The 21,537-nt window shown below is 39.4% G+C and overlaps 1 long non-coding RNA gene across 1 annotated transcript in view; it reads left to right on the top strand.

The window, feature by feature from the left end:
• Positions 1–21,336, top strand: part of LOC147151595 (uncharacterized) — a 195,197-nt gene extending 173,861 nt beyond the window's left edge. Inside the window, exon 6 of the long non-coding RNA XR_015090358.1 lies at positions 21,210–21,336. This is a non-coding gene — a long non-coding RNA (uncharacterized LOC147151595). The remainder of the gene's footprint in view (positions 1–21,209) is intronic.
• Positions 21,337–21,537: the final 201 nt, after the last annotated feature.

Here is a 21,537-nt window from a genome sequence, read left to right as displayed (position 1 = left end):
GTATGAATTGGAGGCGCATACTGGTGAGTCTGTGTTCAATGCACACCCTCCTTTTGAAGGTCCTGAGCAGGTCATCGCAAATGGGGCTTGGGCAGAAGCGTCTGACTGCTTCACGTTAAACCATAACGAGACAACTTGAGGATCGGGCGACTCCAGTGCGACTTATATATGTTTTTTTTTTTTCTGTATTACGCATTTTATGGCTGATGCGACTTGTACTCCGGAGCATCGGATAGTCCAGAAAATACGGTAAGAGGAGCAGTACACCCTGGAAAGACAATTTGAAAGGAATAAAGCAGGTTGAGTACAATCCTGGCATTCAATGATTTGTCAACAACAGCAGGTGTTTGGGAAAAGGCAGCAGTCTGTTGCAGATTACTTTTGAGCTTTAAAACTAAGAGGCTACAACACACTGTGGGCATATGTCTTCCATCAGCAATGATGACTCCAATATAGCACATCTCATTTTAGGGGATCATCCATATTTTGGGGAAAACTACTTTGCAAATACAGTGGAACCACTAAGGTTCAACTACCCACTCTGGATTGGATTTTCAAGAGAAAGAAGTATTACATAGAAATATTCTTTTTCGGCTCCAAACCGTTTTCATCATAACACCTTTAACTGCCCACATGACAAGAATTGCTTACCTTGGCAGCAACATTCATTTTTCTTTTTACTGTTCTCAGGAGGTCAACAGACTTGGGGCCAAGCACGGGGAGTATTGGAGTAGCTGCATCAGCCTTTCAGATATTTATAGCCAAACACAAAGATCCAAGTCCTGCTGTTCCCAGTCTTGCTTTATGAATGCAATACCTGAACAATAACCAGTGACCTTAGACAAAACTGGTCTTCTTTGGTGCCAAATCCTGAAGAAAATCCCCATGTACCCATGAGAGGCCAAGTAGTTGAGTTTTTAAGAACACCATAAAGTGGCATATTACTAGAGTGATCCGAATTGTCACTGCCTCTCCGCTCCAGCACCTGCATTCATGGGAAGTAATAGCGTTTATTTTCATGAGGACCTTTTACACTTACTCACTTTTGAAACTTTTGAAAACAATATTTCTACTCTTAAATTTGTCAAAATGGACCTGTTTCTTTTCTTCAATCTTAGTTCACAAAAGACATAAATGGAAGTAAAGTCAACCACGGATGAGATTTTGATTGATTGATTGATTTGGAAGAACATGAACCAGGGACGACTGGTTAGCACGTCCGCCTCACAGTTCAGAGGTCGTGGGTTCGATCCCGGCTCCGGCCTCCCTGTGTGGAGTTTGCATGTTCTCCCCGTGCCTGCGTGGGTTTTCTCCGGGCACTCCGGTTTCCTCCCACATTCCAAAAACATGCATGGTAAGTTGATTGGATACTCTAAATTGCCCCTAGGTGTGATTGTGAGTGCGGATGTTTGTCTCTGTGTGCCCTGCGATTGGCTGGCAACCAGTTCAGGGTGTCCCCCGCCTACTGCCCAAAGACAGCTGGGATAGGCTCCAGCACGCCCCGCGACCCTTGTGAGGAGAAGCGGTACAGATAATGGATGGATGGATGAACCAGGGAGCATTAACAACAATGACGCAACAGATTCGCTTTAATTGCGTAGTGTTTTTTTACACAAGTATCCACACTTATACTTACGCACAGAGTGTGAGTACTTTTGCCACCTTTGCTGACGAGTAGTCGTAACATAAATGGGATGAGAGCCCTTGGAATACCAACTCGTGTCAGCCTGGCAGTTACCGGCAAAGATCCTCTGGCATTCAGGCACTTAATCAATGCAGCACAGCACTGCTCTTGCGTATATTCCCCCAACCAATCTCAATGTTGATAACAAGTGACAACCCTGGAGTCTCGCTGCCTTCAATGTGAGTCCATTACTTCACTTAAGGTAACTTACGGTGTATTTTCTTCTATTCGTACATGCTTTTTATTTTAAGACCCCTTGTTGAAGCTGGTTCTATTTTGGGGATAAATGTTTCAAAAATGCCAAAGCTTGCATGCTCACTGAAATGAAGGCTTGTTAAGTACACTGAGGTCTCCCGCAACATCACGCAATGGCAACGGTTCCAAGTACAAAGCTTTGTGTATGTTTTCCTGTAAACGTTGGTCAAATTCTGAATTCCATGACCAACTTAAGAGATCCAACTCCACAGCAATACTTGCTTAATGCCAGAGTAGGACCAATCAAATGACTGATTGAGTATCTTTTGCCTCATTATTTAGGGGCTGTGTGCTCAAGTCAAGAAAGGCACACATACAACCACAGACTTTTCTGGCGATGTGCATTCTGTTATCTCAAATCTGTCACTGATGCATCCTCATGCCAGAGTATGGGTGAAGCAACCCTAAAATGTGAGCGATCTTGTAAAATCTGGTACCGTGTGTATGCTGTGCACTTCATACCGTGGACACAACAGCCGCAATGTGTCCTTCTTCGACAATGGAAGGTTGGTTCCATCTATAGAACAGTAGGGAAATTCACTTTTTTTATTGATGACCCTAAAGTAAAAAAAAACATGCTGTCCACCTTAGTGTAGTGTGTTAGACGGATCGGTGCACACATCCCAATGTTGACGACACATCAGCTTCATAAGGACCGGACTACAGTACTTATACTTTGGCATTTTAGATTGTTGATTTATTGCAAAAGTCCGAATTTTAAAGGATGTCTTGTTGATATGCCTTGTCTTGTTTTATGTTACCTGCCAAGGGACTACACATGTAAATTAGCTATTGCTAACTTTGGCGCATTTATGCAGGTATTGTACCAGTGTTCACTAATGTGCATTGTCCCTTTCAAATAAATAAAAGTTATTATAAAAAAGTTATAAGATAGCGTGCCACATTTTTCTAATGGTTTTCTATGGCATTCACAAGTCTGAGGAAAATTCCATGCGCCATGATTAACAGCCAGCCTCAGACTTCAATGAGTCAAACCTATTTGGCTAGTTGCACACAAATTCCCAGGTTATGCACAGTGGGTGTGTCAAAAGACTGGATGGATTAAAGGTTCGCAAGATAGGCGTGTAAAAAATAATAGCACATGTACAGGAAAATATGGCCCTCAGCCCACAAGCTGACACGGAATCTTCCTTTCCCCGCTGAGGAAGTCAGTTCAGTAATCATAGAACTGGTCTTCTCCAATAAAAGAGAGTGGATTATTACTTTGCAAAGGATGGCGTTAAGCAAGCATTACGCAGCCCAAAGCCGAGTCATTCGGCCTTGGCCAGATGTTGGAGATTCATAAGAGACTCTGAAGGAGCTCCTTCCTTATTCTGTCAGCGCATCCTTCCATGCAAAGGACTGTCGTAAGACATTGGTCTGTGGAATCAGAAAGTCTCTTGCCATTTTTGAATAGCTATTTTCGAATACTACAAATCCAGGTGAATAAAACATTACGTGGCGTAAAATGTTTGAAAAAAAATGGCCACGAAGAAACTAAAGGTGCAGCATTAGGCCAGCAGTTCAAGGAATGAGACCACAACAGACAGCAATTTCACAATCTCAATACTGTAGTGTGACATAAAAGCTTCGCTCCCCAGCAAACACTGTTTGACCAGAGTGTGACGGAGGCCATGTTATCAGCTGCACAGGCTGACACACTTCACTCTCTTTGCCTCTGGCTTTGCACCGTCACAAACATGGGAGCACAGCAGTCAGTGTAGCGTGGCATGAAGACATCTTTACCACATGAGCTTTGTGCTTCATAAAGGGGGACGCCTTGTGCATCCACGAACGACATTACGATACGCATGCACACGGGCAAACAAGGTATATCACAGTTTTTTTTTTCCTGGTTAATCATATTATCAAAGTGTTAATCATCAAAGTAAGGTGATTGATTTTTTAAAGTCTTTATATCTGTTACTACTATAACTAAAAACAATGTTGACCAGTCAATATCTGCCATTTCGCAACTGCATATATTTGCCTGTACCTGACCTGCAGTGCTGGCTGGCTCCCAAATTGTTTGACTCTTACGTTGTGTCTTTGCATTTTTAACTTCAATTCAGTCAACAGATAACAAACTTCAATTTTATTTGGTGCCACAAGCTGTACACATTTTAAAAATGGAATGAAACATCAGAATGTGAGTGTATGCTCATGAAATTGTATTAAGTTTGGTTATGCCTGTATAAAATCAGAAGCAGCAGCCAGATTCACCCACAGGTGCATCACATTTCTGTCTGTCTATGTAGAGGGGAGCTAACTGGATAGGGAAGGACCCTGTTTCCACTCAGAATTTATGATTTAAAAAAAAAAAAGTCAAACTTGACCAAACTACTGTTGAGATTGTGTTGGACTGAGTTCTTCTGTTTGGAATCACTTCTGAGCTTTTGTGAGGATTTAGATCTATAGTAGGTGTTTTGATTGACGATAGTCGTAGCATTTTGATACTTGATTATATTTGCCTTGCAATGGCATAATACGATATATTACAAATATGCTGGTGTTAATTCTACACCTGTGGTGTTAATTAGATAATATTTATGAAAGCTTTAAATGTTCAACATCTAATAGTGTGTTTATAGCGGCAAAATGTCGTGTTGACAGTGCATTAGTAATGATTTTTTTTTTAAATCCTGATATTTTTAATTAGCTTTGTCCCCATCTGGATTTTGCTGATTTGATTTTGATTATATTTTACGTTTCTCATGTTTTCATCAAATACCATCATGTAAGAGTTTTTCTTACCTGAGAGAAGTCTGATTCCGTCTAGCAAGTGAGAAGGAAAATGATGCTGAGGAAAATGGTCTCGACTCCAACAAGTCAACTTCAATCATTAGTTAAAGGCGGGGCTTCAATTTCAAATAGACATCAATCATGGTCAAATCCAGATGACACCTCACTTATCAATGTTACATCTTGGACTACACAAGCTAATTTAATACTGAGTGGGGTTAATGCAATGCAGACATTCTGTTTTTAACTCATTAACTGCCATTGACGAATGTATTCGTATTTTCACAGTCCAGCCATTCAATCCCAGGAACATATTTACATATTTTTCCAATTTGTTCAAACATTTGGGTAAAAGAGGGGGTCTGAAAAGGTCTGGCAGTGAATGAGTTAACACCGGTATATTTGCCGTGTATACACTGTACCTGTAGCTCATTTGTCTAATTACACTGCAGTCCTATACCTGTATATACTGGCATATATCCAGATATTATTTAATCTATTCGATCATATCCAAGTGTATACTATTCCATTGCAGGAAAAAAAAAGTGGAATTAGGTCACATAAAACAGATCGTGGAAATGCAGCCTCAGTCAGTTCGGATCTGTGAATTAGAGTTGGTGGGATTTTAATGGTTGTGCTTAGAAGGAAAAAAGAAAGCAGCAGCAACAACAGTCGTCTAATATATCCTCCTTCCCATTGGCCCTATTGTATCATTTCCATAATAGGAGAAGGGAGTTTCTCATTGCCTGCATGCCTAATTGGGAGGAAAACCAACTGGTCGCTACAGATAATGGGAAAGGTGATCCTTTTCAATAATTATAATTGTTCACTGTGTTGCGTCGCTAGCACTCCCATGATAGATGTTACAGTTATTATGAGCTGTTACGACAACGATGCTCATGCAAAAGAGAGATCAATCTTTAAAGATGATGATACATATACATGTAAACACCTGCGTTTAAGGTTATTCCACCACCGCTACATTTTTTTTTTGTAGCAGCAAACACAAGGTGCATTAAAGGTCGATAAATTGCAATGACTAATGGAGACAACAACCCGGTTGGTAGATTGAGGAAAATACAAATATTTATCATTCCACATTTAGTGCATGGCGTTATCCTAATTGTATTTCCTTTGATTTCAAAAATACTGGCTGCATGAGAATGCCATCAAGGTCAAGTATTACACCACGATAAATGTTAAACATCCTCCAGATACGTTGCCTGCTGCTACGCTTCTTAGTAATGCACTCCACATCCCAGCAGTTATAATGAAACATTCAGTAGCTGCGAGGATGAATATTGCATGTCATTAATAGATCAAAGAATCAGGAGGTCAGGAGATTTCATATTTGGTATGGTGTGTCAGGTTATATGTGTTACTGCTGTTTGTTAGCCCCTACTTCTTCGATGCCTGAAATGTAATTGCGAAAGTCAGAGGAGCTTAACTAATTAGTCCTACCTTCATTGAGTTACTGTATATAATGCATACAACACTGTAATATGCTTGACAACTACAAGAATCCATGAGCTTAGGGAATCTTGCGCTGTCAATCAATACAAAATTGGATTCGCAACAATGTTAAGTCAGCTAATTCTGTGCATTCATTTCACAGATAAAACTGTAATCAAGCTAATGTGGTAGTCTCAGCAGAATAGTTGGAGCTGCGCAAGTTGAAAAAAAAGCCATGCTGTGAGTGAGTCCGGCGCTTTGTCGTCCATGATACTGACAAGACGTCTTGTCCGTACGGAAATGAGAATGACGCACTGCAGAAGCAACATCTTGGAGTATGACATTTCATGTTCATTCTCCACATATTGATATGCATTTGCATATTCCCACATAGTGTGCTGTCAGCAGCAACAGTGGGTGGCAGAGAGCAGCTAAGAGGGGTCGGTGTTTGTTCGGCTCGATGTAGAAAATAAAGGATATTAGGACGTCTGCAAGGCGCCCGCCAACCGGTAAAACTTTACCTTTAACCTTCGCAGTAATCTGCATGTCTGGCACAATGTGTGAGTCATACAAAACGTGTTGTGGAAATAAAGGAGGAGCATCATAAACTAGCAACGTGACAAGAGGCTGTCATCTTTGTGGCATTTAAAAAAAAAATGAATGAGCACGTCAAACACCTCTAAAATCATCCATAACAAATAAGGTCACCAAAAATAATCATACCTGTCAACTTGTACGTTTTCCCCGTATTTTGTACGTTTTTTGATTATTTCAAATTGTGTACGCCGTATAACAATTTTTGTACGGGGGAAAAAAAAAATGTAAAACTCGTTTTTTGTTAGACCGATCTCGTCTTGCCCATTTCGTCTCTAATCCGGAGCGTCCGTTAGCGATTCCGACTGCAAACTTCGGCCGACTTTCACGAGCAAAGTCCCCCCACCCCCGTCCACTGCCCTCCCCCGTTGAGCGATTAAACACTGTGTACGATTCTATATAGAAATATCCGTTCCGTTTGCGCCACCTCTCCCGCTGAGCAATAAATACTGTTTAAGGTTAAAAATAGATACTGTATAAGATTATATAGAGAAATGTACGGGCAAATTACAACTTTTTTAAGATTCAGCACAGCCCGGTGTTGACAGGTATGAATAATTGCTCTTTAAATTACATGAACTATTCTACTGCTCACACAGCTCTACTCTTGATGAATGTTCCTTTTGCACACTTTAAGTTTAAGTGTTGTGGTTTCAAATCGTACGGTAATTTTGACTCAATGGAATTTTAGTACGTACGAGCTTATTGGTCGATATTTTTAACTGAAACGTGTTAGCCAATCAGAGAAGGGGTTCCCCGAGTAGGAGACGAAACGAAAAGGTCCAGGAGATATGTTGAGAAATACTGAAGTTATAGTTTTATTTGAATTTAAAGTTGGTTTGTTTGTTTGTCTGTTTGTTTGTGTTACCAGATTTTCTGTAGAGGCAACATATCTCATTTTTCAAAGAACCCATTAATAACAGGGTTGTACTATTTTTTTTTTTTTTTTAAGTATTATTGTTAGTTAGTTTTTATTTATTTATTTTTTTATTCTGCTAGTTTGAATTCGTTTTTAGATCAAGTTTTGTCAGGATCTGTGTTTTCTTGATATGGTTTTCCTTGTGTCCCTCTTGTCCATGTCTCTCTCGTTATGTTATTGTGTCCACCTGTGCTGGTCAACCTGGTCCCTTGTGTTTATCAATCAGCTCCCTCCCTTGTTTCTCGTTGTCTCGTCAGTGGCTTGTATTTAAGTTTCCTGGTTTCTTTCTGTCCCTGTGGGCTCATTGTTTGTTTTCTGTGTCTGTCCTTGTTGCAGTCAGTTCAAGTCATGCCATGCTGAGTGTTTTTGTAGTGTTAATTGTGGTACTTTGAACCTTGTATTGCACTTCTGTTTAATTTGTATTTTTGATTAATCCAAGTGCCTTGTCTGCCTTTTTGTTGCTTTGAAATTAACTTATTTATTTCAGTGCACACCTGCCTCCCCTCCCTGCTTCCCTGCAATTGGGTCCTTAATCATGCATAACAAGTTTGTTAGTTTTTATTTTTCAAAAAGGCTTTGTTTGTTCATGTTGTATTATTTTTAGTTTTGTGTTTAAATACATAGGGTATTTGTCGATTGCAACATAAAAAAAAAAGGTCACCAAGTTTTGTGTAATAAAGTTAAGTAAACTACAATTCTCAAACAACTGACCTTCCTTCTGTAGCTAGGGAGATAAAGCAATGCTGAAATAAACAGTTAAACAAACATTTTAAATGAAACCCGAAAGCTCCCGTATGATATTAATTGACAAAGACAAAAACAAAGGACACTTTGGCTATATAATTGCAAAAAATATAATTAGTTTTATTAGTTTTATAAACAATGTAGTTTGAGTTTTCATTTTTGAAAAATCATTTGTTTTCATTTTATTTTCTGAATGAAAACTTTTTTTTAATTTTAGTTTGGGTTATTTCGTTATACAGTAACTGCTTTCAAGTATTAACATTTGGAATAGACATTTGACTAATTTTTTTTTAACAACAAAGGTGAACATTAATAATCAATAAATCTGTAAAAAAAAAAAAGTGAAATACTATTTTTAACAATCTTTGTCTGAAACATTCCAAACATTTCAGTGCCAGTGTGGTGAAGACCAGAATCAACTGCTCAGACGATTTGCATATACAGTAATCAACCTTCCTGTCGTTGATGTAATGTGACACATTTTATTCCAATTTGCCTTAAACCATTACAAGACATGATTAATAAACAAATTCCACAAAATGCACCAAATTTGTAATGTTTAATTGATTGATGAATTGATTCGTACGGCCATCTCTTCTCAACATAGCATACAAAAGTAGTTCCAAGTCAGTGGTAGTGTTCGCCTGTCTTAAGTGAATGGCATAAGGCATGTCTCCCTGCATACAAGGCGTGAATTATATATTAAGTCAGACTGCAGATGCGCAGCAGTGCATTATTTACTGATGGCAGCAGAAGAAACACAGATGCTGTTGAATGTTCAGTGTGCTCCTGACAGCTGTACAGGTTGCTCAAGAAGACTTGTATTCCCTTCATCATAAGTTCATGGAGATTGAACATGATGTGCGATATTTAACAAATGTTGTAACTTATGTTCTCTTGATATGAAAATGGTCAATTGCGAAAAATGTTGCAATGTTCATGCAGAAAACAGTTTATTATGCCCGTTTTAAATACTTCAATAAGTAAGAATTACAGCACACTTTACATGCAATATTCCAAGCCTTCTGGTACTCAGCCTATTTAGAGAAATTGAGCCACGCCCACCTTGACTATTAGGCCAATGCAGAGTATGGCTGTTGTTACCATGACAACCAGGACCAGAAATTGACAAGGGAAGTGGCTACAAGTGAAAGCACAGCCCAGAGTTTGACGGGAAAAAATAGTGAGTTCCCACAGGACAAAAGGATTTTCACTCATGGAGTCAGAACTTTACACACTACACGTAATAGAATTGTTGTGTGCTTATCCATTTATGTGGCACATGCAGTGTATGTGGAAGTGCTTTTCCACGCTGCGACAATGAGGCACTCTAAAGTGATCACAGCTGACAACGAGACGCTCTAAAGCAGCCATGCCAGTGGACTATATAAAGTGAAGCTGCATATTCGGATGTAGCCATAGCTAGCTAGCTAATTTACTGTTGTTACCCGCTGGTGCAAGTAAGTTCTTAAAAAATCGAGCAAGTAGAACTCATGCCAGGGCCCAAGTGCGTTATTTGGCTCTGTTTCAGTCATTCCGAATAAAAAACTGGAAAATTGAAAGGTATGATAAAAATCAGCAGTAGTGATTATTACAATCCACGATGACAAAATTGGCATAATCGTAAAAAAATCGTAAAAAAGTATTAATATTAATTTATATCCAACGTACTGTTTGTTTACACAAGGAAATCATACTTGAATTTATAAATGTGTACCTATTTTAGAATTTATAACTTATTTTATATTTCTTGGTCCAAAAGTAACTCGATTACATTTATTTGTCTAAATTGTTTAAACATTTACAAAAAAATAAATGATCGTTTGAATAATCATGATTTCAATGATTACAAAAATAATCATGATTCATATTTTTTTCATAATCGAGCAGCCCTAATCAGCAGGTTTTTTTTTTCCCCTTTGGCATAATCCTGCCAACTAACAAGCCAAGTATCACCTTCCCACTTAGATCGATGCTAGTCTCAATCAGAAATGCACATTGTGAAGGCAGGCGTTATCTCAGCTCTCAAGACGGATCTCATTAACTCGTGCAAATGTACCTAATGTTGTGGCCTGCGATTGTTTATGACACAAGTGGCGCGGCTTCGCTTGTATTTTTAACATCATGCTCTGGTGACATTTCCATGACAAGCTGCAGTTTTAGATAATTCTCACATCACTTTTCCCGAACACCACATTCCTCTTTAGAATCATTAAATTTTCACACATTTTCTCCTTTTCTTTTTAGAGGTTAAGTGTACTAGATGTGTCATCGCTGTGATGGAACTCGCTCTGACAGAAGCCGTTATTGTGCAGTCCCCCTTCCCTCTGCATGGCATGTACACATATGTCCTTGCACAAGAACCCTTATGCATTTCCATTTATTTGCTGAAGCGATGGCATTTGGGGCAATAAAAGGGCTCATTTATTGGACATGAAAGCTGATTATTAGTAAAGACAGCTCGAGCGGGGACAACAAAGGCAGAGGAAATCCAGAGACGATAGAGTTAGATTGATTTGCCTCAGAGAAAACGAATGGCCCTGTCACAAGGTTGGAGAGTTATAATTTATCCCGCATTGGCTAACCAGTAAACTTCAATTGTTGTTCAGCGTTAACATACCTCATTCAAATTGTCGAAATGCCTGAATATCATGAGCAATTTCATCAGCAGCAGGTTGCACAGTGGGCGTGGTGCAACACACTGCAATGGTTCATAAGAATCGTCATTTTCACCGTTTCTCTTTTCACTCACTCCTAGAGGTCATCCAAAGTCATATTTTCAACAGTCGATGACACACTTATTTTGAAACCCCTTCACCTGACATTTGAAAATGTTAATGTCTACAAAGGCTAAGCTAATTAAACATCTTCAAAATGATCACGCTTGCGAATATGATGTCATCACTAATGTCTTGTGACATGACTCCTCCCCCTCCCATAAACATGGAACATTGGGTGTCATGGAAGTTAAATGTCACCATTTTAGATAGCCGTGCCTTATCTAAGATCTTACGTCACCTTTGTGCTCACTTGCAGTGTCATGTAAAGATTAGTTCCAACCAGCTCTTGCTTTATTTGTGGTAGGGCTGTCATTACAGAATATTTTCAGAATCCAATATTCTCTCAATTATCCCGTCAATTATTTGAATAATCAGACAGAAAGTTATTTTGTATTGTTGTATTGCGAAATCCGTTTTTCCTGATTACTTTGTAGTTTATTAACCGATTATTGTCATTTATTTGGTGTTGTTTAATGATTATACAAAACCAAATAAACAACTGAGGAGCGAAGTACTGAGAACTACTTACTGATTAATGCGAAGGGCAACAAATCTGGGCCTCAAGTTCAACTATATGTCATACTATGGCTGCAAATAACGCTTATTTTTGTAATAGATTTAACTGACTATTTTTTTTTCCATGAAGTGATTGTGATTCATGTCCTTGTTTGGTCCATAAGATGTCAGAAAATGGGCAGAAATGGTGATCGTTGTTTTCCAAAGTAGACACATATGTTTGCAAATGTCTTCGTTCGATTAAAAACAAGGATAATGAGTCTGCTTTCATAAAGTACTACAGAAATCACAGAATTTTACATTAAAGAGGCCGAAATCAGAGAAAATGGAACATTTTAAGATGAACAACGGCTCTAAACATTAAATCGATGAGCAAAATAAATGTGGATTAATTGTCAATAGATTAATTTTAACCTCTCTACATTGTGGTTGACAGTGAAACCTTGATACTTGCAGGAGATAGGCACAGAGTCATATTGGAATAGCAAAAATTAATATAGAAAGTAATTGACAATCACACAATAAGGCTCGTATTTGCCTATTGGATAAAACAAGATGACTGTAAGGCATTTTTTTCCTACTAGCTAAAGCTATGGCCTGGCTAAATGAAGCTCCTCTGCTCACTTTAACAGAGGTGCTTGGCACCAAAATGCCAACAGATAACACCAAAAGAATATGTTACTGTTTAAATTGTTTGAGACAGCTTTAGCAAGTTTGTGCCCAATTAATGGAGGATCATTTTTTTATGCCAGCGCTGCATTTACATGCCTTTTTTTTTTTTTGTTAATTCCTCTCTACTAATCGTAGTGCCAAGACGTGCAGTTTCCTTGTTTGGCATGAATTCTTTTATCATGGCTGTGTATGATTTATGATAGAGTTTGGTGTGAGAGATGGAAGGACGCTAAGGGGAAAGTAGTGTTTAGTGTTCCATAACATAACACACCCGCACACTGAATTATGGTACATAACTGTAGAGTGCAAGTAGGTGTTTAGCAGAATGACAAGAGCCATTTTTCACCATGTAAATTCACATGCATGCATACAGCATATGCTCATGGTACGGATGTGATGGCGCTGAAGAAAATCACAGTTTTTCTTGAAAGGCAGTAAGAATACTATATGTACGTATTGGAAATTAGGTCTTTATTAAATGCCAGCATGTTTAGCTGCAATGTCTCACTTAATTAAATTCAAAGAGTTTTTCCTCGGTGCACAACATTGACTGAAATAATCAATGTTTAGCACTAAGTAAAGATTGCTTAACTGCATGAATTTTGGTTCTCCCCTATTTTCATTCTTTTCACCATAATGTGTGGTTTTTGACGATATAAAGTATGCCCCATTTATTGCAGATGAAACAAAGTGGGGGGCTGCAGCAGAAATTTCAGAGTAGCTACCAATCCTGCTTGGAGAAAAAATGGCCTGGAAACGAATGCAGCCTGTTTTTGCTCACAACTCTATAGGGTGCTTGAAGCAATGCGTGAACGCAAACTGCACTCTGTAAAGAGTTGACATGTTCTAGTCACCAGTATGCAGCATTAAAAAAAAACATTGTGATTCTTGGTGATTTAAGATGAATGTAAGTCTGTATTCCAACAACATGGGGATGGCTTCCTCATGTATCTACTAGTCACTAAAATAATATGTAAATAAAAGGCACATCTCAAAGAGAAGCTCATTTACACCAAAATTTTATCACACTGTAGATGTAATATATTGTTTGTGCAAGCCATCATATCGTCGCTGTCCTGTGAAAAACACTCATCTCCAATTTTGGAAACTTTGTTTAATTTCGACATTAATACAATGTCTTTAACGCGGAAAGACATTTCATGTAAAAATAAGAAAATGAAAAAAAAATGGAGATAAGTGTTTTTCACAGGACAGCGACGATATACTACAAACACTTATTTTCTACAGATTTTTCTGTATGGGTAATTGAAGACTGCTTTGCACCCACGACCGTGCCAATAGTTGTGCCGTGTGGTCCGGGGGGTGCTATTAAAATATTATTAAGGTGATAATGATTAAATCCTTCAATTAATTGATTTCTACAATGTTTCTAAGGAAACGTCCCACACTGTTGTCATCTTTATGAATGAATTCCGATGACATCCACCACATGTCTACGGAGCGCCACATCTGTCTGTCTGCGCCTTGATCAAATACACCAAAATTGCATTATACTACTTACTATGTATACCTGCTTTTAGAGAGTTTTCAAAATTGGTCTACTTTTTCTTGCCAAATTGGTCAATGTGGCTTGGGAGAGTAATAGAAAAAGCCCCCAGTCTGCCGGAAAGCCTAGACCAGGAGTGTCCAAACTCGGTCCTCAAGGGCCGGTGTCCTGCCTCTTTTCCATCTATCCCAGCTGCAACGCACCTGTTTCAAGAGATCATGATCGTCATCAAGCTTCTTCGGAGCCTGCTGATGAGCTGATCATTTAAATCAGGTGTGTTGCCGCGAGGAGACTTGGAAAACGGGCAGGAAAGCGGCCCTTGAGGACCGGAGCTGGACACCCCAAATTCAAAAACATGCTAAACTGCCCCAGCACAAAAATGAAGTTGCACCCATTTTTAGTCTGCTTTCTGTGACCAAACTTTCAAGTGCGGCTGGGGCACGGCAGCTCCGTGCAGGGGTGGCCGTGGAGAATTTTCGGCAAAATATGTGAATTTTTCCAAAGGGCCGGTCCTAGTGATCAAGGCCGACAGCACGTTTTTGGCCCCACATCTCCACCCCTGTCAACGATTACGTTTCAGCGGGTGACGGCCGCACCCCGTTGACGACTACGTTTGGGCGCATGACGGCCGCAAGTTGAATTAACTTCAATTCATTGTTTAGTACATACCATGTTGATCTGCTGGCTAGGAGAAGTGAACACCCATCAGACCCTTTGTGATGCCATCAGCTCTCTCAATGATGGCACAGTTGATTTTTGTGTTGAAAATGGCTCAAAACCAAAAAGTAAAATCTGTGGGCAAATTGCGACACGTTTACCTGTCAGTGGCATTGTGTTTGAAGAATAACATTGTAAATGCACTTAACAACATAATTACCTTCATAATCTTTTAAACTTCACTGCATCATTGTAAGGTTCAATTAATGGTAAACATGCTCCTATCTTGACCTGGCAAACTATTAAAAAAAAAAAGAGAAAAATACAAAAGTCCAATTTCATAAATCCACTTTATTTTCATACGGTGCTTTTCTAACTTGCATTCACTCTGAGGGGCGCTGACGTGTAGTGTCCTGTGTCTTGTTCATGCACATTCACTCTGACACATGGACAGAACAAGCCAAGAACCATTCGACAAACCCAAAGACGACGTGCTCTACTGGTTTGATGAAGTACCTCTTACACTGAATGTTAAACAAGAACTGTCAGTGGTTGAGCAGCTACGTCCAGATGCTCCCATTGCTAATCTCCCACTTCTTCGCCTTGCCCCTTCAATCACAAGTTTCCAATCGATGCAGCATAGAATCAGAATAAGGTTTTCAAATATTCCCATGATGAAATCACACGATTGTTGTTTCTTTTTCCAAACCCTGGAATGAATGAACTTCCAGTCAGAGACAGATCCTACCCTTGTGTGGTAACCTGTCAGTTTCTACAATAATTGGCAAAGGTGTTTATATTCTGCACTCAAAAGGCAGTCAAGCAAGCGAACTGTATCAAAATGATGTATTACAAGACAGGTCCAAATTGCAGCACATTTGTTAGATCACATACGTTAACTAAACCCGTGTGGTTTAGAAAAAAAATCCCAGGCGAGTACTGTTAATGGTTGTGTCAAAATGGTGTCCACTAAACTGGGTTGCTAATAGTTTTTGTGCTCTTTTTGTTTCGTTAGAAGAATACAACTATTTCAAAGCTAGAATAACATCTTAAATGAGAAGGGTAAGAATTCCGTCTGAAATCGCTCTGCTCTCTGCAGGTTGACCGTGCTTCCATCAAAAATAGACTGAGTGCCGATTTGAAGTGGAGCAGAGAGTAGAGTAGCCACTTGTGGGACACTTGTGAAACGTGTTATATAGTGCTCTTGGTGGGAGCACTAGCTTTCAAAAGACCAGCCATGATCGGCCGTTCAAAAGGAGTTTTTGAGCCAAAACACGTCCCGGTTGGAAGGTGTGAGTGGAAGTGGTTACTTTCAGATTTCAGATGTCAAGATTTATTGCCATTCTCACAGGAACAAAGAAATCATGTTGTATGTATGTATCAACACTCTTTGATGTAAAGTGCCACAGGTGCACAAAACCCCTTAAGTGACCCGATGTAAACATCTATTTAGTTGTGACGTGATTGCATCATTATAGTAACAGTCAAATTTACAAGTGGCTGTTGTGTTGTGAAGAACTTTTGGTTATTCATTTTGACCCACATTTTTGGGTTACACTCTAAAACAGCACCTAAATCAAAAACCCACAAAACAAATTTTGGGGGGTTGTTTTGTACAAAACAATAGTTTTGGTTATGTACAACACAACCAATTTTGGGGGGGTTATTTTGTGGATTATTCATCCGACCCATTTTTGGGGGTTATCTGAATAACCCGCCAAGTTGGATCTGTCCCTTTTTGACACAATTTGTATTATTTTTTTCACCCAACTATGCTTAGAGTCTAGAGTGTAGTCCATTTTTGGCCCATTTTAGGTTATTTTTGACCCAACTGTTGTTAGAGTGTAGCCTGAAGAAAAAAAAAAAAAAAACTGTTCTAGTGCATGCATACCACCTCTCCTTGTTCATTGAGGTCTTTATTGGCTTCTTACAGTGACCAAGTCTGACGTTCCCCACCTTTTTTTCACAAGACATCATTTTCTCTTTTAAATGCAAAAGGTTCATAAGTCCTGGTTGCACCTGGAGGTAAATGCATGGGCAATAGCAGAGTGCGTACAATTAAAATGCAACTCGTGCGCCGGCCACTGCCGCAGGGATGTGGGTTGATGTATTCCCGGCTGCTTCTCTCTGCAAGAGGAGGAGGAGGAAGGATCTGTCAGGCTGGGTGGACAATCCTCGAAGTGGGCTGCTACAAAAATGCCATTTTCCCCGTCTCACTTGGCTTGTTATGACAGTCAGCCATAATTTCAACGCAGTTCATAGCATAGCAAAACAAGGGTGGCTTCAGCTGTGTTACGACCAAATATGAAGACCGCCTTCACATGAAAAACGCTATTTTGCGCAGTTTATGGACTGTTTTGCAACCTAGCCAGTACTTATTATAATTTTGTGGAATATTCTGCAAGATTTTATATTGGTCACATATCTTGGAAGATTACTGAAAAAGATTCATGAAGCAGTCAATTGAAAGGAAATAGAGTATGGGTGGACTTCTTCCACCAGGTTTGTGATGCACTTCCAATCTTGTCACTGGCAACCTAGTTTCAGGTTTAACTTCCTGCTCCATTCACAATAATGCCAAAATTAAAGGACAGAAATAGTAGAATTTTAACTTCTAGAGAAAATGTGTAAATATAATGTGAATGGTTCTTTTAAGTTCAATATAATGGTGGGTGGCTTAAAACAAGCATTGCTGTGTGCTATTTTGCACCGAATGCAGTTGCTGTAATAACGGAATTAGCAGAGCTGGGCACTTTACCCTTTTTTGCTGCTCCGTCCTCCGTCTGCGACCTGGGTATCCTCCCGTCCTCGTCCCGCCGTCCTGATTCATAAAAAATATCGTCCTCCAACCCCGCCCGTCCTCATCCTTTTAAAGCGCTTACACCCCCCACACACACACACACTCTACCACCCCCACAAAAAAGCATCCGTGCATAACATTATTTCAAGCTCATTATCCGGCTAATTTCCTATACACATGCATGTGTATAGTGCATGTGTGCACATGCACTTGATGTCCAAATATAAAAGCTGTGCTTGTTCATTATGTAAGAAAGTAAGAAAGGATCAATAAAAATGATCTGTGCTGAACAAAAAACTAAATATTTAATGCATACCTGGCATTGTAAGAAATATATCATCGATTCGAGCAGCAATACATGCATTAAATAGAAAATGGATGTGGGTCATTTTTTACCCATGTTGTGCATTGGAGGGGTAGTGAATGAAAAATATTTTTTATTCAAAAAGTAAGGAAAGAAAAAGTAAATCAAGGATGTTGGAACGGGGTCGGGGGCCGACATTTTTTATGAATAAGGCCGGACGATCGAGGCCGGAAGGGTACCCAGGTCGCGGCCCGAAAGCGGGGAACTGACCAGCGGCAAAAAAGGGTCAAGTGCCCAGCTCTGCCCAATATTCAATACACAGGCTGTAAATGAAAACAAACGGGAAAAAAAATAGCAACAGACACGCCCCTTTATACACATGTATAGATAATCTTGTTCATAAACCAAAACGCAAAGACCGCAAGATAATAGACTCAGTGCAGTTTCTTATGTCTATAAATGATTTATATATTTTTGTAGTACTATATTTTTAAATCTATTTTTAAACACAAGCAATTCACAACTTTTCAATAGTATATCATAATTATTTCATAAATTAAAAGCTTTTACAGAAACACACATTCGCTTTGGTTGTTCTTGTCCTTGATTTTTTCAAAGAAACTTGTACCCCTTAAACTATAACAACACTTTCTGATTTCGAAGAACTTCTGGATGCTGTGGCAAAGTTGGTTATTGTATGCTTTGTACATTATTTGTACTGTTTTTAATTCAACTAAGTCATACAATTTGAGATTGTTTAATTTAAAGAATGGATTGGTTGATTCTATATAAATTGAATGGTTAATAATCCGTATAGCTCGTTTTTGTAGCTTAGCGATAGACTGAATGTCCATCCATCCATCCATTATCTGTAACGCTTCTCCTCGCAAGGGTCGCGGGGCGTGCTGGAGCCTATCCCAGCTGTCTTTGGGCAGTAGGCGGGGGACACCCTGAACTGGTTGCCAGCCAATCGCAGAGACTGAATGTTTGTTTCGTAAATATTACCTTGTATCTCCATATAGTATGTCAATTACGATAGTAATAATGAGCAATATAATGTACATAAAAATGCCTTATTTAGGAGATTCTTGGTTTTATACCTGACACCTATAGTTTTTTAGATTTTTCTTTTAATATTTTCTGTGTGATTTCCACCATAATTTTTCATCTAAAATAACTCCAAGAATTTTTGTTTCATATACTCTTGCTATGGTGTTGATGGTAGTGTATGCAAAGCAGTTCTTGCCCAGTACCATAAACTGGGTTAAAAAATAAGCTAATCTTGTTCCCCCTCCACTACTGTATCAATTTCTTGCTCCACTTGCATCATGCCCCCTCCTCTCCCCATTTGAGTCCCTGTCAGTCATGGCTGTAATGATCGAAGGACTGTGACGATACTTTTCCTTCACAAACTGACATTTACATTGTGTATCTTAGTGGACAGTGATGAGCAACCAACTAACACCAAATATGACTTCATTTGTCTTGTTTTCACATTATTGAACATGTCTGAATACTGAACTAGTGCAGGACTCACGCTACGGGGGCGCTACGGGGGCGCCCCGGGCTGCGCTACTCTGCCGTCTTACACTTGTGTATATGCACATGCATAAACATAAATAGCAATAAGAGATCTGAACATCACCTTATCGTAACCCTAATGAGAACAGAAAACGGATGGTTGTATTTTGTTGCGTTATAGAGTAGTAAAGGTTTCATTCTACTTGTAACCCAGCTCATTTGTTAACGTGTTACTTAGAACATACTAACGGTAATGATAGCAGAAGTTTGAGAGTGGAACTAATTCATCCTCTTTATACTGTGTCCTACGGGAAGAATGTGGAAGTCAACCAGCATCACAGAACAGAGCTTCTACTCCAGTCTAATTGCCATTGCATAAACAGAAGTAATGAGAACAGTCATTGACACAATTACTTAAGGAACTGCCAAGGTGCAGAAGGGCAGCCTCACAGAGATATAGTGCTTCTGAAAACACAAGTCCCATAATGATCTCTGGAGGCCCGAGAGGATGAACAGCCGAGATCGTGTTAGCCATGAAAGCTCCATCAGACATCCCGACTTCACAGGCACACTTGAGCAAGCTGATCTCCTCCTCCAGCGGGGATGATTGCTTCATCAACCTAGCACCATCCTGACCCTCCCGTAGTCCCTTTGAACAAACTCTGCATTTGAGTTAGTCCACTGAGTGACTTGTTTTTTGGGTCATTGTGGCTTCTATGGGTTTTGTAATGCCGAATGAAATTTGACGTTGTCTTCATTCTTTGATGTGCAAACCAGGCATTCTGCCATCCTATAATCCATTAATTGAAATTAAGGATCCTCTGACTTGCTACCATGGTGTTTGTTGCCACTTCAGACTTTACACTAACAAGTGACGCTGACTCGGCTGCCAGGTTGGTGTGAATGAAAGAAAAACATTATTTTTTCTTTCTTTCTTACTTTCCTTCCTAAAAATGTGAACTGTGTTAAAATGCAGATTTCAAACTATAAACTAGATGGCTGGTCAAGTCATTTAGTTCAAATCTAAGTCAAGTTCAGTCATTTAGATACCAAGTCAAGTCATTTCCAAGTTTTTGGCAACAAGTCACAAGTCCGAAAAATACCAACTTGAATCTGACTCGAGTCATGTCATATCACTCGAGTCCCTCATCTTTGCGGAGAACCACATAACGAGCCCTATTTTCTAGGCAATGCACCACTGTGCATACCCCAAGCTGATCCTGATTTTTCGAATTAGAGCAAGGCTTGTTGCATGTGTTTGCCAATTTGGCAGACTGATCTCCGCCAACTTGGGTGGGCCGGCACAACAGAAGGTGTGTCTTGGAGATGTACCTAGCATAGTGACAATTTAGTGACAAAAAGTTCATCTAAACCTTACGCTTGCTCAGACCAAGTCGAACACCGACGTAGGGTAGACAGCTTGTCTAACACAACGCATTTCATTTATGAATATGTGAACAGCTGTCATCAAACATCTTAATCATTGTATTATATTTTTTTTGGGGGGGGCACGAACGATCAAGGGTGGCACATGAACGATCAGGCGTGGGGGGGGCGCTCTTCAAGTGCCGACTTCACAGCACAGACCAGAGCACTTCATTTAAAAGCAATGATTGAAGTCAGATGTGACCAGTTGCACATCGGTGCAGCCTTCCCTCTTGCAGATCCGTCGGCCTGCAATCATCTGAGAAATTACCAACGTCGGGTCAAACCCGCCTTCGTGTGGAGATATGCCATGCGTCATGAAAATAGAGCCCAACATGATTAAAATATTGTTAATTAATGTAAATTATTATTATTCAAGACAAATTAAGGATATTGTATTTGGGAGGAAAGTCATATTTATGTTGAAGTCATAAATGATTGTCTCCTATTGCAAATCATTACAAATATTAAAGTGCTGAATGCTGAGTACATTTGTTTTCATAAGCTGTTCAAACCCTTCGAAAAAAAACATGCCGTGAAATATTGCTTTTTCTGTTTATCAAATGAGGTCTTAAATTCAAGACGCAACAGCTGTGATCTTAAAGGCCGAGTGACTAAATCCTTGTTTTCTATTTAGACTGCATGCTGTGGGGAAGTGTCCACTTCAATCTACTCAATAACAACCAACCGGATTGGTATGAACGACTGAGCAGAAGGAGGGAGATGGTGTCATGGATATTGACTTACGGTAGCTGAATTAGCAGTTTTATATTGGCCTTTTTGAGCGATGCAACTTGTTGGGCCATCTAATACATGAAAAGTAAATCATCCTTATTTAGCATACATTCATGGTTTTCAAGCAACATTTTGGTTGGTTTTGATTTAAAAGATGCGGCTCGAGAAGTGGATCAAATGTAACCGAATCGACTTGCTCCGTCTTAAAATGTATTGAGAAACTGTATGTA

The sequence above is a fragment of the Filicampus tigris genome, chromosome 2 (assembly GCF_054856515.1).
Source record: "Filicampus tigris isolate MCC_2025a chromosome 2, RoL_Ftig_1.0, whole genome shotgun sequence".
Classification (NCBI taxonomy): Eukaryota; Metazoa; Chordata; class Actinopteri; order Syngnathiformes; family Syngnathidae; genus Filicampus; species Filicampus tigris.
This window is presented reverse-complemented; position numbering and strand designations above follow the sequence as displayed.